Source organism: Perognathus longimembris, chromosome 4, assembly GCF_023159225.1.
Source record: "Perognathus longimembris pacificus isolate PPM17 chromosome 4, ASM2315922v1, whole genome shotgun sequence".
Classification (NCBI taxonomy): domain Eukaryota; kingdom Metazoa; phylum Chordata; class Mammalia; order Rodentia; family Heteromyidae; genus Perognathus; species Perognathus longimembris.
In genome coordinates, this window is record NC_063164.1 from 71,724,780 (window position 1) to 71,745,233 (window position 20,454).

The 20,454-nt window shown below is 34.2% G+C and overlaps 1 protein-coding gene across 6 annotated transcripts in view; it reads right to left on the reverse strand.

Moving 5' to 3' along the window:
• Positions 1 to 20,454, reverse strand: part of Mbd5 (methyl-CpG binding domain protein 5) — a 352,039-nt gene that overhangs the window by 73,398 nt on the left and 258,187 nt on the right. For 5 of the 6 annotated variants that reach the window (XM_048345506.1, XM_048345505.1, XM_048345509.1 and 2 more), the window contains one exon: positions 5,296 to 5,469. The gene's annotated coding sequence lies outside the window, so the exon portion shown is untranslated. Of the gene's footprint in view, positions 1 to 5,295; positions 5,470 to 18,739; positions 18,834 to 20,454 lie in introns of all 6 variants that reach the window. The other variant, XM_048345507.1, reaches the window with a different exon arrangement.

A 20,454-nucleotide genomic window follows, 5' to 3' on the forward strand; every position in this document is an offset into this window, starting at 1 on the left:
ATGAGATTAGGATGGCCCTTGGACAGGGATGACATGCATTGTGACATGACATGACATTGTGAAGTACTGTTCAGACAGGGAGTGCTGCTGGGTATCACAGTAAAGCTCATGATGCTCTGGGACCAAGTGGTTAAGATCAGCCCTAAGAAGCCCCTTTCACGTGGGCATTGTAAAGTCCAAAGATGAGATCCTTCGAAGCACCTCCATCTGAGAACAGAAAGTTGGGAAGCCAGAACCCCTGCCCTGCCACAGCCAGTCCCTACAGCATCACAGTATCTCCTAAATGTTGCTCTGTAGGAAAAAAATTTAATAATATCTTTTGTCAAGAAAAAAAAAGGCAACTAGTTATTTCAATATAGGAACACAACAGCACTATCTTCCCGGTTACTTCTCTATGTACTTGGGTAGTAGGAAGACATTTTCTTGATTGTTTTCTTGTATTTTCAAATTTCTTTACAGAAATAGAAGTGTTATACCTGTATAGGAAGAATATTATTTCAACAAACTTAAATGTTATATTTATAGAGCAGCCAGTGAATGATTCCCAAACCTTTAAAGAACTAGAGGAGCTTTATGCTCAAGTACTGTCTTATTATTTCTCTTGGTTTGGCCAAGTACAGACAATGATATTGAGAGTTGCAAACTATTAACCTAGATTATCTAAATATTAGAAAGAAAATTTAAGGCTATTCCTTTGATTGTTTCTAGAATGCCTGTGGTATCACTCTTACTTTTCTGCTTGGAATTTCTAGCTTCTTTTCTTTATTAAAGTAGTCCCTATTTGTTTCATTTTACATACTACTTTCTCTCTCATCTTCCTATCTTTGACTTTCTAAGGCTACAGTAGGTTCCCCTTGCAGGTCTCCTTTGTAGTATCTAGTTCTTTTCTTTCATGTGAGTTACAAAATATGGCTGAGCTTTCTCTTTTCCCTTTCCCTTCTATATGACTGTGAAAAACAAAAAGCAGTTGAGACACAGAATTTCAAGTTAAAGTTTCCCTTTTTAACTTCAAAATCAGAAGGTTTGCAAGGGGAGGGTCTGTGTTTATAGATTAAAAAAAATGCTTTCTTTCTTAAAAGTCAGAAAGTGGATAATCAATCTCCAGTCTCAAATATATATCCTAAAAACAATTTAGAGAATTATTTTAAAAAATAGGTTTTCAAAGAATGTCAATAAAATGATCTCAGTATAATTCAGATGTAAAACTTAAGTTTACTTGAAATAATTCTAAGTATTTCAGCATAGTTTGTTATCTTTGTTTTCCTGTGGCATGAAATATCTTTTGGAGAATATTGGTAAAAAATGCTTGCTTGCATTTGCATAATCTATTTAAAAGTAAAGTAAGCAAGCTTAACAGGTGTGCTCCATGTTTTATCTTTATATTACTAGTATTTTGGCTATGTAAGATGCAGCTTAATATATGCAGGTCAAATCACTGTTGAAAAATGAAGTACGTCAATATTGCTTTTCTCCTTAAGCTGCACTACAAGAGCAAAATAATTGTGAATTTTATGTTTATACTTGCAATATTCCAAAATAGCTAACATGCATACTACATTATTATACTATAAAAATGTTCATCACTCTGGAATTAATTTTGCAGTAGATGAAAGCACCTGTTTGGAGTAATCAGTACCAAATAAAGACCAATTAATCTGTCCCCTAGAAACCTTGAAAATTAGGTTATTTTTCTTAATTTAAAAATGTATTTTTAAATTCCAAGATAATATTGCATGTTTTATCCTGTATATGATAGTTTGAAGTAAATATACATTGTGGAATGATTAGATTTAGCATATAAAATGTATCACCTCATATAATTATCATTTTTGTGATGAGAACACTTAATACCTAGTATCTACATTTTTAACAATGCAATATATTTTCATTAACTACAGTGAGATTGCTACACAATAGATTTTCATACTTTTCACTGTGATAACATCAGTCAACACTTTTAATATTCCATATGAGTCAGATCATGTGGGAACCATTTCATTTAACATAATGTCTTCCGTGTTGGTGCAAGGAGAAGGATTTCATTTTTTCTAATGGCTGAATAGTATTTCATTGTGTGGATATAGTAGAGCCTTGGTACCTGCAGGTATGTGCTCCTACAGAGTCCACTATTAAGGAAAAACTATGAATCCCCAGGATTCATTGAGTGCAGTACTGTACTGTGGATGTTTAATTCATTTCCCCTATCATGCCAGTAAAGACACTCTCCCTTTCAACAAATGTAAAAGTTTTACTTCTTCATGTAAATTAAGCACATTAACCATCTGACTTTTGTTCCCCCTTCTGGCACTGGGGCTTGAACTAAGGACAGGATCTCAAGCTCTAACTTGTTTTTGTTTTTTTTTGTTCCTGCTAGTGCTATACCACTCGAATCACATCTTTAATCCAGCATATTTAATGCTTAATTGGAGATAGAGTCTGGCAGACTATTTGGCCCAGGCTGGCTTTCAATTTTCATCCTCAGATCTCAGTCTCCAGAATAACTGGGATTACAGGCATGAGCCACAGCACCTGAGCATTTGTTTTTCAGAGGTATGGTTTTAAGAAAATTAGGAAGAAAATATTCAGATCACATTACAATTTAAACATAACTGATAGCAAGACACAACTGACCAAGAGCTTCTCTGTATCAAAGAAGTTGTGCAATGGATATGTACGAATTAAATTTTTGGAATTCCTCCCTTCTTTTGCTCCTTTCCCCTCCACCCTCCTCCTTGCCATCTCCTTCCCCCCCTCTTCTTTTCCCTTTCCTTCCTCCCTTCCTCCCTCTCTCCCTTCCTTTCTTTTAATGTTGAATATGCCTGTTTAATAACTAAGGTGATATAATCAGCATTTGTACTTAGAATTACTGCTTGATATTAATAAACACTCTGTACACAAGTCTTTAAGGTCAACATCCACACGATTCCCTTATATTGGTCATTAGTAACTTAGAAATTAATAATTCCCTAAACTCCATTTATTTTTGTTTTTTGAGGGTAGATTAAAAATTAAGTAGCTGTACAAAGGTGTTGCCATTTAACAAGGCAGTTTATGAATAAAATATCAGTGTCACCCCTTTCAACATTCTTACCTAACCCTTTGAACCTATCCATTCCCTTACTTTTTAATTTTGCAGAATTAACACTGGATTTTTGACTGCCTTTCCCACTCTTTTCTTTATTAGTCCATTGTTTTTTTCCTTGACCCAACCCTACCCCTTTGAGTACTTACTCCCTGGTGTTTTATTTTGCTGAACTTTGACCTTGCCTTTCTAAGGAATTACATTGTTTAAGTTCCTTGAATCTACTGTATTAATCTACTATATTTCAGTTAATAACTTTGTGTACATGTACATACCAGCCAGTATTTTAATTAATTAATAAATAAATTAATTAATTTATTTTTCTGGGCCAGTCCTGGGGCTTGGACTCAGGGCCTGAGCACTGTCCCTGGCTTCTTTTTGCTCAAGGCTAGCACGCTGCCTGAGCCACAGCGCCACTTCTGGCCATTTTCTGTATATGTGGTGCTGGGGAATTGAACCCAGGACCTCATGTATACGAGGCAAGCACTCTACCACTAGGCCATATCCCCAGCCCCTTTAATTTATTTTTAAATTTTATTTTTGGTTTTTTTTTTTTTGGCCTGTCCTGGGGCTTGAACTCAGAGCCTGAGCACTGTTCCTGAGCTTCATTTGCTCAAGGCTAGCACTATAACACTTGAGCCACAGCACTAATTCTAGCTTTTTCTATTTATGTGGTACTGAGGAATCAAACCCAGGGCTTCATACATCCTAGGCAAGCACTTTAACATAATGCCTCATTCCCAGCCCTTTATATTTTATGTATATGTGCTATCAAGGAATCAAACCCAGGTCCTCTTGCATGATAGGCAAGTACTCTACAATAAGCCACATTCTTTGCCCCATGCACTGTTTTTCAAATAAGTTCATAAGCTAAATTTACCTTCCACATATAAGATAAAATATGGATTCTTTGTTTTTCTGGGCCCACTTACTGCACTTAATGTAATTTTTTTTTTGGCCAGTCCTGGGCCTTGGACTCAGGGCCTGAGCACTGTCCCTGGCTTCTTCCCGCTCAAGGCTAGCACTCTGCCACTTGAGCCACAGCGCCGCTTCTGGCCGTTTTCTGTATATGTGGTGCTGGGGAATCGAACCTAGGGCCTCGTGTATCCGAGGCAGGCACTCTTGCCACTAGGCTATATCCCCAGCCTTAATGTAATTTTTTGATTTTCATTTCTTTACTGACCAAGCTTGGTCAAAACTGCATGTAATAAAATGGTGAATAAGGTGAGCTATTGTATAACACATTTTCTGTATTCTATATGTTGATACTTAGGTTGATTTCATTTCTTAGCATTGTGAATCTGCTGACTTTTTCCTTTGCTGTAGAATAACTTCTCAGTCTGATGTGATGGCATCTTTCCATTTTTGCTTTTGTTGCCTATGCTTTTGAGGTTTTATTTTTTTAAATTCTTTCCTTACCACTTGTCTCCTATATTCTCTTCTCGTCTTTTATATTTTTAGGTGTTACATTTAAATCTTGAAACCACTGTAAGTCTTGGTACTCTTAAAGCAAAAATGAGACAACTCAGTCACTGACAAACTCCCTCAAAGATACTGTCTCTGAAATCATATAAATATATAAAATTACTTAAATCCAATCAATCTCCAGCAAACACAATTAAACTTAGAGGAGAGCTGTAGTCTAATAAAACATCTGAATAGAACATCTGATAAGGTCTCTGCAGAAACAAGAAGAGGAAGAGTGTTTCTGTATAAAAGAGGAAGAGTGTTTCTGTATACCCAACATAAATGATATTTTTATTGTGTTTATGGAACTCACACATTAGAAAATAAATGAGGGAACATTTATACCTCAAATGTTGAGTGATAATCACATGTAGTTTCTTTTGGAGACTCTGCTTAGAACATAACTGACTGACTGCTCACTGGAATGTTGAGAGTGGCAGAGAAAATGTAATAACTAATGAAAACTTACACATAAAGTTCTTAAGGTAGTGAGGTAGGGAACTTTAATACCACAAAATGAGGCATAGAATACTTTAGAGGATATATGAAAAGCAGAGCAAACCTTTAGAAAATAAAGTCTCTAATAAAAAAGCAACATATAAGGGATAATCAGGAGGAATTCAGGCCAAATTCCACCTACAAAAGTGTTTGGCTTGTACATGGCTTCACAATAATAATGCAGGAGAATTAATTGACAATACTGAAGTCAACAGATTGCACATGAAAAATTTCATTTCCTGCTTTACCTGAGAAACTCGACAATGTGGTAACACTAGGCCAACATTCTTGCCTTGCAATAATTATCTGAAACAGAGCAGTGGCTGCTCCTCCAGAAAGGACTTGGCTTTCCAATTCACTGCAGTGGCTTCCTGCTTCATTCCCATCAGTCCGGCCTCTGTAGGCATTGGGGTTTCCAATTTCTGGAATAGAAAGGACCTTGAGATAAGAGTGGAAGGACTCACTGTAGTCCTTGATTAGAGGTACAACTCATTTTTACTAATCATTTAATCTATACTTCATAGTTTCTTTAAAAGGGTGGAAACTGAATGCACAGTAGATTATCATGCATTATTAATTATGTATATATGTATGTGACACCAATAAGGCAGCTAAAACCATGAACACACAGGTACCTTATTTTACAAGTGAATTGGTCCTTGAGTTAGAGGAGAGAATACAGAGAATGCTCATTAGATTTCAGTCCTTTAGCACCATTATTAGCAATATCACATTGCCATTATCTCAGGAACTTAGCTTGGGATAAAAGAATTATGGAACCAAATTGCACAATCTACTCATTACTAAGATATATAAAATGCCACTGTTTTCCCCCCAGGATTAAAAAAGTTGTTTTCTTTTATCAAGTAAGAAAAATCTTTCAGAAGATCTTGAAAAGGCAGACTTGAGACCTTTTAACTCCTTATCCTATTTTCTCCTAGCCTTCAAGAGGACGTTGCTAGACTCTGCTGGGTAACTAGATATTTCTTCAGTTTAAGTAAAATAATTGTTATAACTGTTTATCTTATTTTATCTATTTCGATAGTCACTAGACAACCTCTGGTTGTTTGATGTTTTTCATACTCTAATATAATTAGATTTGTGATCTGGATGGCAGGTACAAATCCTTCAGTCATAGAAAATAAAAAAAATAACTATATCGTACAGAAATGATTTTTTTCCCTTTGTAATTATAGATGGGCTATGTCAGACCCAGAGGCCCACTGCTATAGACAGCAATGGTACAAGCAAGTTTTTAAATGGGAGGAATTAAAGCTCACATCCTAGATGCTAGTTTTTCCACAAGGTACTTCCTCGCCTTGGAAGTCTTTGTCAGCATGCCAGTTTTAACTATCATTCATTCATTCATCCTTCATGTTTTGTGATGAGGAAAATATATCCCATGTTCTTCCCTATTTCAAGGAACTTACTGAGTGGACAGTGAAGCTTGGAATAGAAGGGTCAAGTTAACATGGAATGGTATCAGCGATGGCAGAGGTTAAGTGTGAGATGCTAAATGAGCGCGGAGAGTTAACTTAGCTTTTAAAGATGGTGGTGATAACTGGGGCAAGATAAATCTAGGGACACATATAGGTTAGATAGGCAAACAAAGATTGACAAGGGTATTAAAATGCCACCTAATCCATGTGAATGCTCTCTGTTCTCAAAGATTAATGTTGAAGACTTTACGTTTCTGTCTGTTAATAGCATTTCCAGTATTACACCCATTTTTAGCTTGTAAGCAAACATAAAATTCTCATTTTGTCAGACCTTTTAACCTTGAGATATGGTAAGTGATGAAGCATTAATAAATATTTTCCACAGGAAGATATGGATGCATGCCTGCTGCCTAAAATAATGATGACTGGGCATCTAGAGAAGCTAATAGTGTTATCTAGAAAAGATACTATAAAAGATAATGATTCATTTCAGTAAGAAAGTAATTTTAGATGTGAGTGCATTTAAGCAAGACATAGGTTAGGGAGATTAGATAAGGTACTTAAAACTTTTGGAAAGCATATCCTTTAATAATAAAGAAGTCTGACAATAAAGAAAAGAAAATGAATATGATACTAATGTTATTTTAGCTAAATGTGTACACAGTATTAACACTTATGCTGCTATCTTCTAGGAACCACAGTATTAACACTTATGCTGCTATCTTCTAGGAACCACATGGAATATTTTATACATATTAAGTAACTTAATATGTATAAAACGGTAACAAGGCAGGCAATTTTATTTCAACTTTCTGTTCTACAGTTGAAGACACCAAAGCAGGAGAAATTCAGTAACGTTACTTCTTCCAGCTCCAATGATTTATATCACTACCTACAATTTTTCTCCACAGGTGTTGTTATCATGATCTAACATATCACACACACACATACACACTCATACACACACACTCTCTCTCTCTCACACACAGAATTTATCCTACTGTTGTCTGTCTCCTCTGATAAGAAAGTAAGCTTAATGAGCACAGTCATTATAACAGACAAAACTCTTTGCTAGATTTTTTCTTTGAGTTCAGTGTCTCCTTAAAGATGGACTTGTAACCAATCATTTGGCTTCTCATGCCACTTAGTACAGAACTGTATACATGCTTCAGTTGAAATATTTGTTGACTGAACGATGAGCACGATTGGTCAATAAGCATACACTTAGACTTTTGCAGGCTCAGAACTCAGCTAGACGCCATAAGATAGGGAAGTATAAAATACAGTCCTTACATAGAAAAAAAATACTAATGAGGGAGAAGTATGAAAAATACTTAGGGCTTAAAATAAGATGTCCTCAGATTCCATTACTTCCCTTCCATTTTTCAATCAGCTGTTGATGCCTAAAAATGCCTCAGCCCCCCTCCCAAGACACTGTAGTATCCAGCTGCACTAGTTTATTGGAAATGACTTCAATGTTCACAAGTCTCTGCTTACACAAGTGTTTTCCCTGGGCATAGATTACCTTGAAGCCATCTTATGTCCTCCTGCTCTGAGTTATTTGTTCATGCTTCCCTCATCCTAATGTAGCTTATAGCTGTGCAACACTTTTATATTCTGTTTTAATGTAAATAAATTCTTTGTTTCATTTATTTTTGTGTTTGTCACTGCCAACCACAGTCAGGTACATGAAATACAAGATGCTTTATGTTGAATTAGTTTTCTCATCTTTCGAAATAGAACTTTTATTGCTCCCCCAAATAAATAAATAAACCATAAATATATATACATACATATATATATACACCATATATATATATATACCATAGAGTAGAACACAAATACAAGAGGGCAAAATTCAGGTGTGTATTCAATAAAAAATGATATTGGATATAATCTCCATTTTTCTGTTTTGTTTTAGGAAAATTTCTAGCTTTAAGAGCTACAATTCCTTGCGTCTAGAACAGTGCCTGGAACATAGACAATGACCTGTTAAATAAATAATGAAGGCCTGTAGACAGATCATGTTATTAAATGATAAATGGCATAACATAAATAAGGAACTAAGCCAATATAACAAATCAAAAAAAGAACAGTGAACTCCGTATTAGAAAGTTTAGTATTTTAAAATTTCTCATTGTGTAACTGTACAATACATTTAAACTGAACATAAATATCTTGATTTGCAAAATTAATAGATGAGACTGGATCCATAAATTTTATTGTTTTATCAGTATTTACTACTGTCAGATAAAATTTAAATGGAGCTTCTATTATATAAAACAGGAAAAGATATTCATTTATGAAAATTCATTTTATAAGAGTATAATATAATGATACAAATTTAAATCTAAGAAAATGGTAATGACTTACAAGAAGCTCAAATGCTTACATAAAAAATAGTATGGAAGCTTTAGCCAGTGTCCATAAAAACATAAACTAACAGCAGAGTTTATATTTTTGATTTCTAACATTTTACAATTCAGTACAACACATCTGAGTATGCATGTTATTGTTAAAAGTTTTAAAATATATTTAAATTTTTGAATGTTTTGTTTAACATTTGGAAACACTTGAAACATCTAGTCCACAGGAACTGGATGCATTATTTGGGTCCTGTTCTTTGTAAATAAGCTACAAAAGCAAGAAAAGACTTTATAAAAATGGCTTCAAGTATTGCTTTTGTAGTCGTTTGTCTTTTTATCCTGTGTAAACCAACTGAACAACTCATGGGGGAGAGGGAAAGGGGGAGGGAGAGAGGAGGGAATGAGGGAGGAGGTAACAAACAGTACAAGAAATGTATCCATTACCTAATGTATGAAACTGTAACCTCTCTGTACATAACTTTGACAACAAATAAGAAAAAAAAAGGAAGAAAAAAGGAAAGAAAAAAATGACTTCAAAATTTCCATTTTAATCTTGTATACATTTAATGAAATTGGACACAGTAAAGGAATAATGTAATTAGGTAGAAGAAGAGAACTTTAGTATTAAGATATAAAAAAAACATGACAGTCTTTAGATTACAAGGTAAATATCTATGCAATAAGCTGAGAACAGCTCTAGTGAGAAATGACATCACTAACAAACCAATGTTTGCATACATGCATCTGAACTTACAAAAGCAATTTCATTCCTATGTAGTTATATGCAGATAATGATATTTGTCAGATGTAGAATAGCTTTTTTTTTGTGTGGTTTTACCTTTATTTTCTGGAAGAACATACTCTGATTTGAACTACAGAGAAAACTCCTAACTGACCTCCACTAAAAAAATTCTCTGCATTAATCAAAACTGGATTTCCTTTTTAAAACAGCTGGAATGTTTATCTCTGCTCTTATTAGTTGCATAATTCCAAAAATCAATTCTGCTGTGAGCCAAACATATATTTGGTCTGATTTAGAAATTTAATAATGTACTTCATAAACTGATTAATTCACCCACGAATTCAATGAAACTCTATGAAAACTATGAAACTCTATGAAAACTATGTAGAAAACAAAACTTGAACATTAGTCTCTTAAAAACTAAAGTCAATGAGGGAAATCCTAGGGCTAATCCTAAAAATCTTGAGTAATTCTGCATTTAGATGCAAAATTATTTCTGCATTTTTTAAGTGCTTTGTGTTCTTGTAAAAAAAGTACTCTCTAAAGAAAGCAAGAAAGAACAAAAGAAAGAAGGTAAGAAAGAAAGGAAAAGGAAACATTTGATACTAGATTAACAGCATAAGGGCAATTTACACAAATTGAGAAATGCTTTGATCTATAAACTATTTTAATGTGCATTCATATATTATAAATTACAACAAAATGTTATGAACATTTTAAAATGATTGTTTTTTTATAAATCTTTTCCATCAATGGATAAACTATAGGTTCAGATTTTGTTAGGAGGCTCTCTATTGCTGAAAAAATATACATTTACATATATATGTATATACATTGATATAGTGACTGAGAGTCTGCCTTTCATGTTAAAATAATGAGGTTGTTTGGGCTTAAGGTTTATTTCCATTACTTTCTCTTATTGTAAAAATATATTGATAAAAATATGAAATAGAAAACCCATTACTGATAAACATGCTGAAAATAGATATGCCTAACAACAGTCTAAAGTAGTTGTCATACACTATGTTGGAAATGAACTTTAGAACTTGAGGGAAGGGGAGTTGGGAGGGGCAATCAGGAGTATATGAGGGAGGGGAAAACCGTGTTTAAAAAGTAATGTACTCATGGGGCTGGGAATATGGCCTAGTGGCAAGAGTGCTTGCCTTGCATACATGAAGCCCTGGGTTCGATTCCCCAGCACCACATATATAAAAAATGGCTAGAAGTGGTCCTGTGGCTTAAGTGGTAGAGTGCTATCCCTGGGCAAAAAGAAGCCAGGGACAGTGTTCAGGCCCTGTGTCCAAGGCCCACGACTGGCCAAAAAAAAAGTAATGTACTCATTACCTTACTTTTGTAACTGTAATCCCCCTCCATTCATCACTTTACAATACAAAGAACTATAGATCTAAGATAAAATAAAATAGTTTTCATAAAATGTAAGAGTTACAATAAGAAATGGATGCTGCCATAATAAACATCTCCTTATTTGATATGAGCAAACATAACTCAGAAACTAATTAATTTCAGATATTCAAGAAATTAATAAACATATATAAGTTCTGAACAGTACAAACAGGTTCAATATACTGGAAATATACAAGTCACTATATAAATCTATAAGAATGACAGATATACATTTTTTAAAAGCAGGATATGAGATTAGAAAAATTAGCGTGGTATGTTAAGGACATGAATTTTAAATACACACTGATAGGACTAAAATCCAAGCTGTGGTACTTGATTCATGTGTAATTTAGGGTGTGTTACTTCACTAACCATCAGTTTCTACATGGGGAAAATGAGGATAATAGTCCCTACCATACAGCAGTGTTAAGAAAAGTGAATAAACATTGGTAAAGTGCTCAGTGTCTGGCACATGATAAGCACTTTATAAATTATTGCTAAATGAATAGCTGGTTATAAAGTTCTTAATTCCAAACAACTAAAATAATAGAAAACATTTCATATGATCAAATTCTTATAAAAATACAATATCATAAAAATGATATCCCCTAATACCTAGATGTTTGTAAATTTAAAAACATCATTCACATAGTATTGAAAGACAGTTTGGGCCAGTAATTATGAATACTCTATAGAATTCAAAGTGCGAATTTATCCTGCTGAACTTGGTTTACCAGACAAATCTGGACAGAGTTGGTTTGACCTGGCTTATATTGTTCAAGCCAAGGAAAAGCACAAACCAAACAGTACAATGTTTGAAATTTAACATCAAATTTTTCTGAAAATATAAGCAAATACACAAAGGGGGCAGAGGAGGAGAATGACAAAGCAAAATGTGACAAAATGTTAACAATCACTGAAACTGAGAAAAGAAATGTTTGTACTATTGTAACTATTACATAAGCATGGAATTATTTAAAAATAAGTTTTTAAAATGTAAGAAACAAGAAAAAATGAAACAGGAATAAGGTTTGAGTAAGCAAAAAACAGAGGGCAATAAAATTTGAGTTATAGAAACTGTTATTGAAGATGTGGACAAAAGGTATATATAAAGTTAAGGAATGTGTGGTTAGGGGTATGGGGGAAGGAAGAAATATGAGTATATGAGAAACAGAAGAAATAATCTGACCTGAAAGAGTTAAAATGTTGAGGAGACAAACATGAACTTATGATATACAAAACATAAGTGATTAAATATAAAAATAAAGGGGAAAACACTTCTCTATCAGGTCAGAAAAGGTTAATGTTATAATAAACTATTCTACTTTTTAAGTCTTTCCCTGGCATTAAAAAGGAGTTGGAATAAATTAATTTAGGGCAAAGGATTGTTCATATATGTAGTTTTTAAATTAGAGGGAGGGATGCACTGAAACTAGAAAAATTAACTAAAATACAATTTGAATGCAAAAGAATTGTATTTGGATTGAAACTGGAAAGGACAGACAAAATCTTTTTGGATAAGTTAATATAAATGAGTCCTTTCACAGCTGTAAAATTAGATTGGTCATAAATATTTAACAAGACAAATAACTCTTATATGAAGAATATCTAATAGAATAAAAGTCAAAACTGTCAGTACTTTAAGTCAATAAAATTATTTACCCAGGAAACCCAAACTGAAAATTCAGAACCAATGAGAAAGAGATTGACTTCAAATGATACGCAAATACAAAGAGGGAAAATTGCTAAATCTAATTCTAAGGATTGTAGTATTGGTAAAGACACTGGCCAACAGTATAAAAGGGAGCAAGCACAAAGAATAAAAATTTAAAATTTAATTCAAAATAATGATGGTTTGTGTGTATACATGTGTATATATGTACGTACACACACATACACACACAAACACACGCACACACGTATTTATGTACCAGGACTTGAATTTAGGGACTTCACATTTGCTTGTCTGACTTGCTTGCTCAGAAGCCACACATTCAGACCAATTGTTGTTCCTTTTTCTATTTTTTTTTGAGATGGAGTCTTTCAGACTTCCTGGGCTGGTTTGGAACTGTGATCCTTAACTCCTCAGTCTTTTGAATCATTAGGATTACAGGCATGAGTCACTGGCACCCAGTAGCATTTTTAAGTAAATTGAAAAGCAAGGGAAAATTCTATAAAGTGTTAGAGGAATTGAATACTAATATAGAAAAAAGAAAAGTTACTTGCAAAAGTCATGATATTCATAAAAGTGCATTCCAGATAACTCATGATTTAAATATAATAAAGAAAAGTAAAATATAAATATATTTTGAAAATATAACAATATATTTCTCTGTGCTATGCTCATGACAGCCTTCTACAAAAAATGTATATAACAAACACTTTGGCTGGGAATGTGGCTTAGTGGTAGAGTGCTTGCCTAACTTTCATAAAGTCCTGGGTTTGAGTCCTCAGTACCACATAAACAGAAAAAGCTGGAAGTGGTGCTGTGGCTCAATGGAAAAGAAATGCAAAAGAAGCTCAGGGACAGTGCCTAGGCTCTGAGCTCAAGTATCAGGAGTGGCCAAAACCCCCCCCCCCAAAAACCTAAAACAACAACAACAAAAAAAAAACCAAACAACCCTAAAACTAAAAAACAAACAAGCCCACTAAAAAAGATGCATGAATGTGACTATAAAAATTAAATATTTTCTGTTCAGTGAAAAATGACTATACATAGTCTTAAAAATCACTTAAGCCAGGCACAAGTTGTTTGAATCTATCATCTTAGCTATTCAGGATGCAGAGATCATGAGAATTATTCTTTGAAGCCTGTCTGGGCAAAGAATTAGCAAGATTCCACCTCAAAGAACAGCTGGGTATGCAAGTATACACAAGTCACCCTAGCTACATGACAGATCAGTAGGACTGATGTTTCAAACCAGCCTAGCTCCTCTGTCCCCACCCTCCCATCACAATTCTACAATTAGGTGTGGTGCATATCTGTTATTCCATGTATGGAAGAAAGCATAAATATGGGGTTTACCATTCATTCTGTCCTGGGTAAAACCACAATAACATCTCAAAAGTAAGTAGAGCAGAAAGGTCAGAAGGCATCACTCAACTGGCACAGCACTTGCCTAATAAGGGCAAACATCAATTTGGAAAAATTGATTTGTCTGGGAAAAATATCTGAAACATATAAGTAAAGTATTGATATTTGGGATGTATAAAATGTAGTTGCAAGCCAATTAGGAACAGATCAAGAGTGACCCTCATCCCAAATGGATAGACTAAGAAGAAATACAAAAAGCAGTAAACATAAGACATGATGCATTATCTCAACATTAATTAGAAATACAAAATAAAGTAATAAAAACTGATTTTTAACTCATAGAACCATTATCTATACAAATTTTAAATACATATATCCCTTGACACAATAATTCCTTTTTTTCAGTATATTTGGAGAAAAAAAAACATATCTATTCACAAGATGCTAAGTAAGATTAAGTAAAATTATTGTCTTTGACCACTAAAGGAAAAAACTGCCAAGAGCCTAAGTTAATTACAGAATGAATAAATAAATTAAACATTGAAAGAGATTAACACTTAGCAGAGATAACAATGTGGAGAGATTTCTAAGACTTCACTGTTAAGTGAAGAGAAGTGAGTGAAAGAACATTTTCTGACTATAAAAACATTTAAGTGACATTTGAGTATCTCAGATAAGGCTCTTGTATGTTAGTACCTATAAAATGGTGAAATTGGGAGCCTTTTTACAAAAATATCATTATTGATTTTCTTTGGTGACCTATTAAAAATATTCTTTGTATGCAAGGAGTTGAGATCTGGTAACTGCCATCTGTAATCTTTGCTACTCAGGAGGCTGAGACCTGGAGGATCAACAATTGAAGTCAGCATGGGCACAACAATCTGGGAGAGACCATGCCCAATTAACCAGCATAGCTCACAGGGCAGAGCACCTCCAAGCAAGTAAAGCTGAGTGACTGTGAGACCTGTGTTTACATACATCTTTGTATTTTAATATTCAGCCACTAAAAGTACATGTTAATTAAAAAACATCTACCATATGTCCAGGTGTTCAAACATAAATAATACATTACATGTTCACTTTAAATCTGTGGGATAACTTTGGACACCATTGAATCAAGTAACAGGAGCAATTATAGCACTTAGAAAGGACAAAATTATGTTTGTTCCAGTCAATCTACATAATTGTATATTTACTTAGAAGCACAAATTTGAACATTTAATCTATAAGTATATGAAGTTCATGTATTCAAAATAGATACTGTTTTTCTGTGCTCGCTAACATGAATTTTAGTATTTCATAGCAAAAATGCCCAGAACACTAAACAGAAAAATTTAAGAAAGCCTTTGACTTTATTTATTTTATTAGGTAAATGTCCTTGGAAATTTTTAGCTTATAATTTAGACCTTATCCTTGATGACTAAAATGCTTAAAGATTTACTTCTTCCCCAGTAGAGAAAAAAAGCAAGGCAATGACCTCAACATGAACACGGAACAACTTAATGTGTTATCTCTGACTTTGAAGAACACTCAGCCTGGAGAAGCTCTTGGGAATCTGGAAGGAGTCTGAGGTTAAAACACTTCAGTTGGGTTAGAAAGCTTTAAACATTGGGAGAAAAAATGCTGCAAGTAATTTTTATCACCAGGTAAATCAACCTAATGATAATGAAAACATTCCCATGGCAACTGATACAGAATAAAAAGACAAAGATTTTGTTATTTCTAACTATACACAGATACCAACCAAACATTTTACTCTTTGTGTAGAGTTTGTTTTCAAGATCAATTGGGATACATTTTTATTTTTGTAATTCTCAAGATAAATAATGATGAGTCTGACTAGTGAATCAACTAATAAACCAGTTTCTAACAATCTAAAATCTTTGAAATAGATTACAGAATGTTTGGGAGTACATTAACTCTAGGTTATGGGTAGACAGTATTGCTAGCTATTGATATTTTTTATCAGAAAGGCATTCAACATGGAATCAGAAAAACATATGCATATATGTAAACCATCTATTAAACACAGCAGGCAACTACAAAATGTAATGATAAATTTTCCTGGCAAAAACAAAATGTAAGAAGAGAATCCTGAAGCCATCACTCTTGATATTTGGAAATTAAAGTTATTTCTTACTGTTAATGAAAAATAAGTTAAAAATATATTAGTAATAATTCTAATATTTTAGGGATAAGTACTTCAAAAAAAACTGCAGTTGTAATTTGAATACTTAAACTACAAACACCTCAACACAACATACTCCAAAACAGGATGCAACACACTTTAAAAGACAATAGAATTTTTAAAAATTATTAAAGAGTGCTAGATATTATAATAAAACTGATACTACTTTGTAGTATTAGATGACTAATGTTGCAATAAAAAGAGAAAAAATCTTATATTATTTCATATTTTCAACAAGAGCTTGATCAGATATTCCAAGCACTTCTCTACTACATAAATTCCATTTTTCTAAGAAAATTCTAGGCAGTCTTAAATATATTTCATATGAATATATCATAGAGCGGTTAGGACATTTTATGTTAGCAAGCCTTCATTAATCTTATAAAATGCAATATTGTTGCAAATAAGTAAAATTGAAACAAAAATATTAAATGAACCAGTGGTTCATGCCTGTAATCCTAGCTACTCAGTATGGTGAGATTTGGAGGATGCCACTGGGTAGAAGATTTTAATATACTCTACCTCCAAAATAACCATCAAAAGGTAAGAGGGGAAGTGGTGCTATGGTTCAACTGGTAGAGCACTAGCTTTGAGCTGAAGAGCTCAGGGACAGCGCCCAGGCCCAGAGTTCAGGCACCACAACTGACAAAAACAAACAAAACCCCCCAAATTCCCAATGGGAATGTGACTTAGTGGTGGAGTGCTTATCTAACATGCTTGAAGCCCTGGGTTCGATTCCTCAACACCACATAAATAGAAAAAGCCATAAGGGGCACTGTGGCCCCTTGAGCAAAAGGAAGCGAGAGACAGTGCCCAGGCACTGAGTCCAAAGCCCAGGACTTAAACACACACACACACACACACACACACACACACACACACAGTAAGGGGCTGAAGGTGTGGGCTCAAGTCATAGCATACCACCCTACCAAGATCAAGGTTCTGAGTTCAAACTTCTATACTGCTATAAATCCTGTTCTGTTTATTCTTGTTTCTGTTTATTTCTTCATCTATTAAAACATATGAATTAGGCATAAACTTGAATGAAATTATTTAAATCTTTTATTAGGATCTATTATCAATCAGTTATTGCTCTAAGGATACTATAAAGAACAGGGGAAATCAGATACCCATCTCCAGAAGCTTATATTGTAGGGATGGGTATAGATGAAAAACAACAATAACAAAAATGTGATACAGGAATAAAACCGCAAGTCATAAAAAGTGTCAGAAAGAAAATAAACAAGGGTCCAAGAGGCATAAATGAGAGAGGTAAGGAAGATCTCCTTTAGAAGTATTCTCTGAGGAGGTGGATACTTAAGCAAAATGCTGAGAAAGAATTTGGCCTTGAGAAGAGAACTGGGAGGGAAACAGTAAAGGAACTGAAGGAACAGATGAAGAGTAAGGGAGTGTACCTAGAGTAGGAGAGGAGGCAGAGGGCAGGAGGTGAGTTTGCAGAAATAGAAGGGGAGGGAATTGTGTCAACCTTGTTGGCTATGGTTATTTCTGATTTATATTTTAATTGCAATGAGTAGCTACCACCAAACTGCAAGTAGACGAATGACAAAGCCTTATTTATACTTTAGGAGGGTACTTCCCTTACTGCTGTGCTGAACATGGACTGTTATTTTTTTTATTTATTTTTTTTTTTTGGCCAGTCCTGGGCCTTGGACTCAGGGCCTGAGCACTGTCCCTGGCTTCTTCCCGCTCAAGGCTAGCACTCTGCCACTTGAGCCACAGCGCCGCTTCTGGCCGTTTTCTGTATATGTGGTGCTGGGGAATCGAACCTAGGGCCTCGTGTATCTGAGGCAGGCACTCTTGCCACTAGGCTATATCCCCAGCCCCATGGACTGTTATTTTTAAAAGCTACCAATTTGATTTTGGATCCCTTAAAACTTTCTCTTAAAACTTCTTATTTCTATTTAATTTTGACAATTCATAGCAGGCATAAATGGAATAATGGGCCATGTTTTCTTTCTATAGGTTATAAGATGTAAGATCCAGGAAGTGCAGACAGAAGTGGCCCCACAGTTGCTTTAGACTGTGGAAAATGCTTATTTTTTATACATCCCCTTTACAACAAAACAAAATAAAATTTAAAAAAATTAATAAACTAAAAATTTGAATTAGATAGAATGATATAAAAAAAAGAGAAACTTTTGCAAGTAAAGCAAAAGTTTATGGCTAGCAACTGGTATAGGAACACTAGGAAAGTTGAACAATTGTTATAAAAAGTAGAGATTGAACATGTAACAACCTAAGATGAAGAAAAGAGAGAAACAGAGCGACAGAGAGACAGAGACTAACATTCAAGTCTAGCAAAGATGGTAACAAAGGGAATTTTGTAAGTAGGTCAGGTATAAAAAAGTTTCAAAAGTAAGAAGAGAGGAGAGATATAACCTAAGATTTAGCCCTTTATGCCTAAGTGATTTGACATCTGAGTTTATATTGTGCTCCTTTCTTCAAAGATTATTCTTCAGTCATGTTGTCCTTTCTGACCCTGAGTAAGTGAAACATACTTTGTCTTGGAGTTTCTGCAGCTCTCTCGTCCTGCACTGCTCCTTCTAGTTCTTCTAATGGCTGATCTTGCTCATACTTTACAGTTCATGCAGTCTAGGGTAGAATACACAGCACCATCCTGTTACTACTAGAGGAAATGCTGTTCTGATACAGAAATCAGTATTTTAGCTCAAATATCACTTCAAGATGCACAGCATTTTTCTTCATAGCAAGAAAATTAGTATCTTTAACAATTTTATGTATTACTTTCTCGTATAATATTTTAAAGACATCAAAGGTTTTACCTGTCCTTTTCATGACATTATTTTCAGCACAGAGCACAGCTTCTCAGAAAATAATATATTTTTTTAATAAAAAGAAGGGGCAACAAGGAATCAACAGAAGAAAAGGAACAAAATGAGAAGCTCCTTAATGAAAGAGTTTACCGATTTTATGTAAGTAGCTACTAGTGAAATATTTTCAATAATGTGGAAAAAGTGTTCCTTTCAATATATCTTCTCAAATTACCTATATTCAGGTTACTGATGAACATATCTTTACAAGTAACAGAAGGTGCTTAGAAAGTATATTAAATAATGTTATAGTTTGCTGTAAGATGCATGTATATTTTTAAAATTAGAAATAAATGACCAAATGTCAAGATACCGAGCATTTTCAAAAACGTTTCACATGTGCATGCATATCTAGTGTGTTTTTAACTTGCTTATTAGAATATATTCATGTTTTTGTGTTTTGATAATGTAATATTCTCAGTAGACTCCTGCTTTTAAAACTTTGTCCCCAGTGGACTGGGCTGTTGTGGAACACTTGTAGACTTCTGGGCAGAGGAAACAGGTCATTTTGGGTATGTCTTTGAAGGCTCTACCAGGAATCTCTTCTGCTCTCCCTCCTCCTCCTATGCCTCCTCCTCCCTCTCCCTCTGCTCTTCTCCCTCCCTTCTCTCTGTTATTTTCAGTGTCTCCCTTAGCCTCCTTCCTGGCTACTAGGAGGTGTGGTAATTCTCTGCTCCATTTCCCACTGTGGTCATGTTGTGTCCAGTTCATTGGTCTCAGGAATGGAGAACAGAATCCTTTGAAGTAATGAATCAAAATAAATCCTTTGTCCCTTAAAAAAAAAAAGGGCAAGATAGAAAAAGAATGGAGGGAAAAATGAAAAGGTATGTGAAAAAAATGTTAAAATGTGCCAAGCAACAGTGGCGTATACCTAGCTATTCAGGAGGCTGAGATGTGAGGATTGTGATCTGAAGCCAGACTGAGCAGGAAAGTCTGTGAGACTTTTATCTCCAATTAATCACCAAAAACCCAGAAATGGATCTGTGGCTTAAATGTTTAAGTACTAACCTTAGGCAAAAACAAAACAAAACAAAACAAAAAAAACCTCAGGAACACTGCCCAGACATATCTCAGTAAAGGCAGAAAGGTAGACAGGAAAGAAAGAAAGAAAGTTAGCTTCAAAATCTTGACGCTATGAGCCATAAAAACTTGTAAGCAAAACAAGAATATCAGAGATAACAAGAGTAACAGAAGAACACTTACTTCAACACTAATAATGAGAAAATACAGGAAAAATAAATTTTGTTTATATTCTCATGATAAAAAGAAACAGTATTGTATATTAAATTTGATGAGGAAAAAAATCAGAGACTTTATTTAGCTTTGAATCAAGTGAAGGAAATAGGTCAGGTTTGCTTTCTTGCCTGATCTAAAAAAACAAC